At 42.8% G+C, this 8,178-nt stretch overlaps 1 long non-coding RNA gene across 1 annotated transcript; it reads right to left on the bottom strand.

Moving 5' to 3' along the window:
- Positions 1–448: 448 nt before the first annotated feature.
- Positions 449–1,812, bottom strand: LOC119334559. The gene is made up of 4 exons (XR_005161403.1): positions 1,598–1,812; positions 1,309–1,521; positions 796–1,123; positions 449–717 (listed from the first exon to the last, which is right to left on the bottom strand). It is a non-coding gene; the product is annotated as an uncharacterized LOC119334559 (long non-coding RNA).
- Between the last annotated feature and the right edge of the window lie 6,366 nt (positions 1,813–8,178).

Here is an 8,178-nt window from a genome sequence, read left to right as displayed (position 1 = left end):
TAATGCGGGCAAACAGAAACGCACTGTGCCAATCTACGATGGAGCGGTGTATTCAACAGCAGCTATTCATTTCATCTAATTATGCACTAATTCCTAGACAACAGAGCAGCGGGTGAGATTCCGGTAAGCATCGTCGCCAAGTGCTCCTAGTTCGTGTCCATGGCCTTATGTGCTAGCTTCTCATGAGAAGCTTTATTATCACTTGTGCAGAAAGCAGAAATATTACATGTTACCAAAAATGCCTTGCAGCAGTTATAACATAATTTATGGTGTTGCTATGCTAATACTTGCTACCTCATAGTCGGAAAAACAAACTTAATAGCAACTAATGTCATGACCCTGGTTTGATTATTAATATAGCTGCTCACTCTAGGGAATCGAATGGTATATTGCTTGACTAAGCTGAATACACATTACCACGTGATGTCAACATATTCAGAAAATAACTCTAGGTCATATGCAATACAGACCCTAAATAACATACAGGTACACAATTTTGTCATTCTTTTAGGAGAAGACAGCTCGTCTTCTGTTGGCAGTTTGGCACCACCCAAATAGACATTAATTCTATGCAAAAACAGTAGTGGCATAGTGAAACGAGTTTTGGCTATTTTTTAGAAACGACCAGTTCAGTCGCACCAAAAAATTGCACATACTCATAAATGTATGCCAGTTCTAGATCAGTCTTCACTAAAGACTGCTCCATGACTAATTTATCTGCAAATAGAGAGATTTTGTGAGAAACTAGTGTGACTTCTCTGAAATAAACTACATAAGAATAGACACAATAACCACCTTGCTCGTGTTGACCCCCCTGCGAAGCTGCCTCTCTGTCCTAAAGTCCTTCTGCGCTTGGAATCGATGTAATATTCTACAGAGGTATTTATCTTACAGGTGTATCTTACCAATCGCAATTGATTTCTGTCCGGAAAAGAAACGACGGACTGAGGCGTGCATCTCGTATACCGGCTGGATACAAGTGTAACAGGGAAAACCGGGGTAAACATTACAGATGCTTTTCTGTATGTTGCCTCTTGTCTTCGTCTTGTTTTGGTCGCTTTTCTGTATGTTGCTTAGGACTTGGTACTTGTTTCTTTTTCTTTAATGATCACATGCAGTTCTCCTGCATGGTTCGAAAAAAAAACGGTGTAAACATTACGGACGAAAAACGGCGAGCCAAGCACCTGAAACAAATCCACCCGGCTCTATCTTACAAAGCCCATGCTTTACGGAGGTAAACCGACAATACAAGAGGGGTCTTAGAAAAAACAAAATCAGAGACAAGGATAGGATCATCTCAATACGCACCTAATCAAACATGAAGCAAACTGGAAAAGATCCACAGCGCACATACTGCTCGTCCTATATTAGCAGTTTGGCATCGCCGCCGCTGGGAACGAGTAGCTTGGCGCCGGCAGAAAACCTCCGCGCCTGAATCGCTCGAGCATACTCATGGTCATGTTGGTCCTGTCGTTGGTAGGCTTCATGGGTAGCAAGGAAGAAAGGGCTGCATGATGGAGGCTGAAAACCAACACAAAAGGTATCAATCCCATAAACCACATAGCGAAAACGAAATAACTTACTACATAGAACATACTCGGGCATGGTAGCAACTGCTGCTATCTCCGATGGCCCTGCACGGCCTGATCCAAAAGTAGAGATGCGGAGGGACTCTTGCCCGACTCTGGCGGTGGCCGGGGAAGGGAGGGGAGGGGCTGCCGGCGAGGAATCTAGGAGCGGCTGCCGGCGAGGAACTTAGAGGGGTTCGCCGGGGAAGAGAGCAGAGGGGCTGCCTGCGAGGAATCTGGTAGGTGTTCTGGAAGACTCGGTTTCTGTCGAGAGAGAAGGAGAAACGAGAAGGATGTCTGCGCGGGGTGTTTTTTTGCAAAAGTGCAAGCAGATTGAGTATAATCCATCTTAGCCTTACGTTTCAGATCGGACGGTAGAATTGGCATGAAGGCAGACACGTCATCATCATCAACTCGCATTTTTATAGGAGTGGAGATATGTGCGAATTCGTTGTAGATGATGTAGGTCTTACGTTTAAGTGTTGGGCCGGTGAGCTGTGTGATCAGAATGATTTCCCTACGTAGTATGTGATGAAATCGCCAGCTAGCGCATCCACGCTTTGGTTAATTTGCTATGTTTCTTGCTTCTGAATCCTGACTAGGACAACGTCCATGCATTGCTATGGGGCACATATATTATCCCATTTCTCTAATTTGTCTATGAATAAGTTCCCGAATCCATGCTACCTTGAAAAATGAATGCTGGAAATTCTGATTCTGGCATAACCCTTCAACAATTGTGTACTACTACTTAGATTCGGGACACATCCACTAACTGTCCTTGAGATGCATCGGACTTTTAGAAAGTAATTTGAAACTTCATACTTTCTCGGTACCAAAATAAGTGTCTCAACTTCAATACAAAATTGTACTAAAATTGAATACAAAACTTTAGTATAAATTCGCTAAATTTGAGACACTTATTTTGGGTTGGAGAGAATATAATGTATATTTTTGAAACTTTGAAACTTGATGTTTGATACGAGAAATAATAAAAATAACGATGGTTATCGTGTTATTATTTTTCTATGCGCCAGAGGAAATAAATATGCGGATGTGCCAGTGTACTAAGTACACAAAAGAAAGATAGGGAAATTTATACTTTATTAATCCAGCCTAACTCGCCTTTGCTTGCAACATCATGTTTGATTTGCCAGTGGCTTTGGCTCGAGTCTCATCTCACCTCCACATGTCGAGTCTCCGTAGCCGGGCAGGTTCTCAATCCAGCCGGGCGTCTAGCCTGACAAGACGAGTTTACCGCGGGAGTCTGCGGTGTACTCTAGGCCGCCAAAGGTCACGATCTGACCTGGGGTGTAGTTTTCGACGGAGGCCAGATGGCCCGTCGAGGCGAATGAGCCACAGCTGATCTGCGAATGAGCCATCAATCCTTCTGTTGATCCCACAACGGAACTCTCAATGAAAGCACCAGTTTCGGTATAAGAACCGGCATACCTCGGGGTAGGGGGTCCCGAGGTGTGCATCTCGGGCAGATGGTAACAGGAACGGGGAGACAATGATTTATCCAGGTTTGGGGCCTCTTGATGGAGATAAACCCTATGTCCTGCTCTTGTTTATATTAATATAGATGTATCGAGTACAAAGTTGACCTACTCGAAATCGTAAGATGTTGTCTAACTCTAGGGCTAGGTGAATGATATTGCGTTGATGTCCTCTCTACGGGCTAAACCCCACGGCTTATATATACGCCGTGTAGGGTATCTAAGGTTACAAGGTCGTCATCTTAGCGTAGAGGTGGTAGGAGAAGTCTTGGAGTGTACGGCAAGTCTTCGGCAGATGTGGTCTTGATCCTCCCCCCATCGTGCAGCCTCCGGAGTCCACCTTGACAAGAACAAGAGCTCACCAGCCTAATCCAAGAAACCTGGGCTGACTAGGTTTTCTTTTACTAATAAGTATTTGAATAGTTATATTTGTAAACATTGAATTTGTAATGTTACTGAATTGTGTGAACCTAAATTATTGAGTTCAAACCTAATACGTGTACACATGTCTAGTTGAAATGGAGTATGAAAATCAAATATAAAAGAATTGGCAAATAAATCCTATTAGGGAGTAAAGGTTTAGGAGTTCGGCTAGGAATCTCTTAAAAAACACCTTAAATTTGAAGAGTTAAGGTTTGAGGACTCTCTCGCAAAACAATTATAGAAAATAGCACGATTTATCCATAGTACAACAATAGTTGAGATGTTGTAAATATTACATCTGAGATACTCCCTCCATTCCCTTATACAAGGCCACAAACTCAAATTACAGGTAACAAGGTAAAATTTAATGACTGCTTTGCAAGTCCACTTTTGTTTTTGTTAACTGGGATCATTAATACGCCCAGGTGCATGTAAGGAAGGAATTGGAAGGAAATAGCACAGTGTCATTATGACTACATGCATGCAAGTATTAAAACAATTGGTAGTACGAGAAAACATCATTAATTTTTTCCTCGATTACAGTTAGTGGTCTTGTATAGATGCAAACTGTATTTTTCATAATGGCCTTGTATAAGGGAATGGAGGGAGTAATTGGATGGCCAACAAGTTTTTGGAATTCAAGAGAGGAGTGACCATTTGCCGTGGTGCACCGGTGATATCTCATCTTTTTGGGGATGATACCTTGTTGTTTTTTGAAGCTTCTGGCCAGCAAGAGAACATTGTTAAAGGTTTGTTGAACACTTATTCCTCGGCTATAGGTCAACTTATTAATCCCGAGAAGTGTTCCATCCTTTTCTATGGAAACTGTAATGTGTCAGTGGTGGAGGAAATCAATAATATCTTGGAGGTGCAGCAACAAGTGTTTGAACCAAAATATCTCGGTTTGTCGGTACCTGAAGGTAGAGTGCATAAGGGTCAGTTTGAGACCCTCCGGGACAGGCTAAGGAAAAGGCTAATTGATTAGAGTGAACAATATGTTTCTGTTGGGAACAAGGAGATTCTCATCAAGGCTGTGGCACAATCAATTCCAACATACGTTATGAGTGTGTTCCGACTTCCTGCTTCGGTGTGTGATGATCTTACAAAGATGATGAGGCAGTATTGGTGGGGGGTGGAGAACGGGAAGAGGAAGATGGCATGGCTTGGTTGGGAGAAGATGATGCTTCCGACGGCTATGGGAGGTATGGGATTTCGTGATATGAGGGCCTTTAATCAAGCTTTGTTGGCCAAGCAGGCGTGGCGTCTCATTGACAGTCCGGACAGCTTGTGTGCTTGTTTGTTGAAGGCTAAATATTACCCAAGGGGGAATTTATTGGACAGGGTATTCTCAGCTAGTTCTTCGGCGGTGTGGAAAGGTATTGTTCACAGACTTGATCTTTTGAAGAAAGGCATTATATGGCGAGTAGGTAATCACTAGTAGAAAAAGGGCCTTTTGTCCCGGTTCATAAGGGCCTTTAGTCCTGGTTCTGGAACCGAGACTAAAGGGTCGGTACTAAAGCCTCCCCCTTTAGTCCCGGTTCTTATACGAACCGGGACTAAAGGCCCTCCACGTGGCCACTGCCTGGAGGTCCACCTTTAGTCCCGGTTGGTAACACCAACCGGTACTAAAAGAAATTTTATGACTTTTTTGAATTTTTTTCTGAAATTTTTTTTGATTTTCAAATTTCTGAAATTTTTTAACCTCTAATCTCTAATCACCCCTCATCACTGCTCAATTAAACATTTAATCTCTAATCACCCCTCATCATTCCAAATCATCTAACTTCCCGAACGGTCACCCATCCTCTCACTACTCCAGCCTGAGCACACTTAACTTCCGGGTTCTATTCTCCCTCGTTTCCAAGTCTGCACTTGTTGTTTTTCTGACAATAGTAAGATGTCAATCCTATTAACCCTCGGGAATTTAGCTTGAGCATGAAGTCACACATTTCACTGTTTGAGTTTGAAACTATTATTCTAAAAACAATAATTATTTAGTAACACTAATATTTCTTGAATAAGTAGTTTGACCACAGTTTGACCATAGTTTGACCAGATTTGACCAAAACTCAAAAAAATGAAATAATTATTTAGTAACACTAATATTTCTTGAATAAGTAGTTTGACCATTGTTTGGCCACAGTTTGACCACAGTTTGACCATATTTGACCAAAATTCAAAAAAACTGAAATAATTATTTAGTAACACTAATATTATTGAATAATTATTTAGTAACACCAATACTTCTTGAATAAGTAGTTTGACCATAGTTTGACCAGATTTAACAAAAATTCAAAAAAAACTGAAATTTGAGCATAACTTTTTTTCCTTTTAGAATTTGAGGATTCTAAAAATTTGCAAACAGGCCATAGGCAGTCAAAATCACCCACGGATTTTCGTTCTGAACATTTTGATATATTATACGTTTTTTTCCGACGTCGTATGCAAAAGTTATAGCCGTTTTATATTTTCCCTACATTTTTTGCAAAACATGTCCAAATTTAAGTTTTTAAATTTTCCTAACTAGTAGATGTAGTAATATAACTACCTCTCGAAGGATTTTATTTTTTGAAGTTTTTATCATTTTCTTTTGATTTTTTCGAAACAAAAAAGGCGATCCACACGGGGGGTAGAGTTTGAAAATGGGACCTTTAGTCCCAGTTTAATACACAAACCGGGACAAAAGGGCATTGCATCCTTTAGTCCCGGTTTGTGACTCAAGCCGGGACTAAAGGTCTAATCTTTAGTCCCGGTTTGAGACACAAACCGGGACTAAAGGGCATCGCACCCTTTAGTCTCGGTTCGTGCCTCAAACCGGGACTAAAGGGCTCAGGTGAACCGGAACTAATGCCTTAGCCGCACGAACCAGGACCAATGCTCACATTAGTCCCGGTTCGTGACTGAACCGGGACTAATGGGCTGACCCGGCCTGGACCTTTGCCCCCTTTTCTACTAGTGAATGGTACTCTCATTAAAACACGGAGAGATGCTTGGATCCCTAGAGGACATAATTTTCGGCCAGTAACTCCCAAGGGGAATTGTCGATACAATTGGGTGGCTGACTTCTTGGATGAGTATGGTGCATGAAATGAGCAGCGGCTCAGGGAACACTTTTGGGACTTGGATGTGCGGGAGATTCTGAAGATTCGTACATCTCCTAGGAATGCGCAGGATTTCATCGCGTGGTTCCCTGAAAAGAGTGGACACTTTAGTGTCCGAAGTGCTTACCATCTCGCAACGGAAGTTCAACATTCGGTACACTTAAGTTCCTCCAGTGGTAACCCCTCAGGACGGAGGCCTATCTGGCAGCGTATTTGGAGTTCCCAAGTTCCGTTGAAAATGAAGATTGTGGCTTGGAAGGCTGTTTCGGGTGCCCTTGCTACAAATGAGTGCAAGAAATATAGACACATCTCAGTTAGGGATGGATGTCCGTTATATGGGAGAGAGAAGGAGACGAGCTTCCATGCTCTTGTATCATGTGATCATGCAAGCAGAATTTGGACACACATGAGGCTGGTATGGCGTCTTCCTAGCAATGATGTTTTACATGATACAGGACAGGACTGGCTGTTAAATGTTCTTGCGAACTGCGATGATCAAATGAGGGATTGCACGATCATGCTGATATGGCGAATTTGGTCTTTGCGCTCAGACCTCACTCATGGAAAGGAGGCTCCCCCATTGTCGGCGACATCAGACTATCTCCAGAGTTACATGAACTCACTCAACCTATGTGGCAGATTTTCAACGAAAGAAATTATTAAAGGGAAGATGCCAAGGGTACAGGAGGCTCCATACGTAGTTCCCAGGACGAGCGCCCCTTTGGCTTGGCCGTGGCCGCCGGCTGAATTCGCTGCCCTCTCGGTGGACGGTGCTTTTATGCAGGAGGATGGGTCTGCTGCGGCGGGTATGATCCTACGGCGTTAAGATGGGAGTGTTATCTTTGCAGCATACATGTGTATATTCAATTGCAACGACGCGTTGGAAGCGGAACTGCATGCGATCATGCAAGGCATGGCACTGGCCGAGCAGCATTGTTCCATGCCAATTGTTGTGCAGTCAAACTCAGCATCGGCGTTGGCAGCATTGACCGGGGAGAGTTTAACTAGGTCAGCTTATGGACACTTGGTGACGGAGATCAAGCATCATATGGAGACTCGGGAGTTTGTTCCTTCAAAAATCAAGCGTGAACAAAATAGGGTAGCACACCAGTTGGCTTTGTATAGTCGTACGGAGTTCACTACTGCTGTATGGCTAGGGAGATGTCCTCATTGTATTGAGGATTTGGTGCCTCTTGATTGTAATCCTATGCATATGGAATAAAACTCTCTTTCTATCGCAAAAAAAAACAAGTTTTTTGGAATTCAACGATACTCGTGTTAGAATCAGCGTAGGTCGTGGCATACATACTGCCCCCCCACCCCACATCAATGTATGTGTATGAATGGTTTATCATCGGTCCTGTAGTACTGAACGGTAACAGGTACAAGAGCAACAAGAAGCAAAATTTACTGTCTTCATGCATGGTTAACGAGCCCAATAGCTATATTGTCTCCACTCGGTGATATGCACCGTAAAACTTGATGAGAAAGTTGCAGAGTGCGAGCGACTTCTCATTACTAAAGAGTATCTCACAAAGGACAGTCCTGCTTCTAAGACAGAACTTATTACTACACGTACCTAGATAG

Source organism: Triticum dicoccoides, chromosome 7A (assembly GCF_002162155.2).
Source record: "Triticum dicoccoides isolate Atlit2015 ecotype Zavitan chromosome 7A, WEW_v2.0, whole genome shotgun sequence".
Lineage (NCBI taxonomy): Eukaryota > Viridiplantae > Streptophyta > Magnoliopsida > Poales > Poaceae > Triticum > Triticum dicoccoides.
Note: the sequence above shows the minus strand (reverse complement) of the source record. Positions and strands in the feature narration are given on the sequence as shown.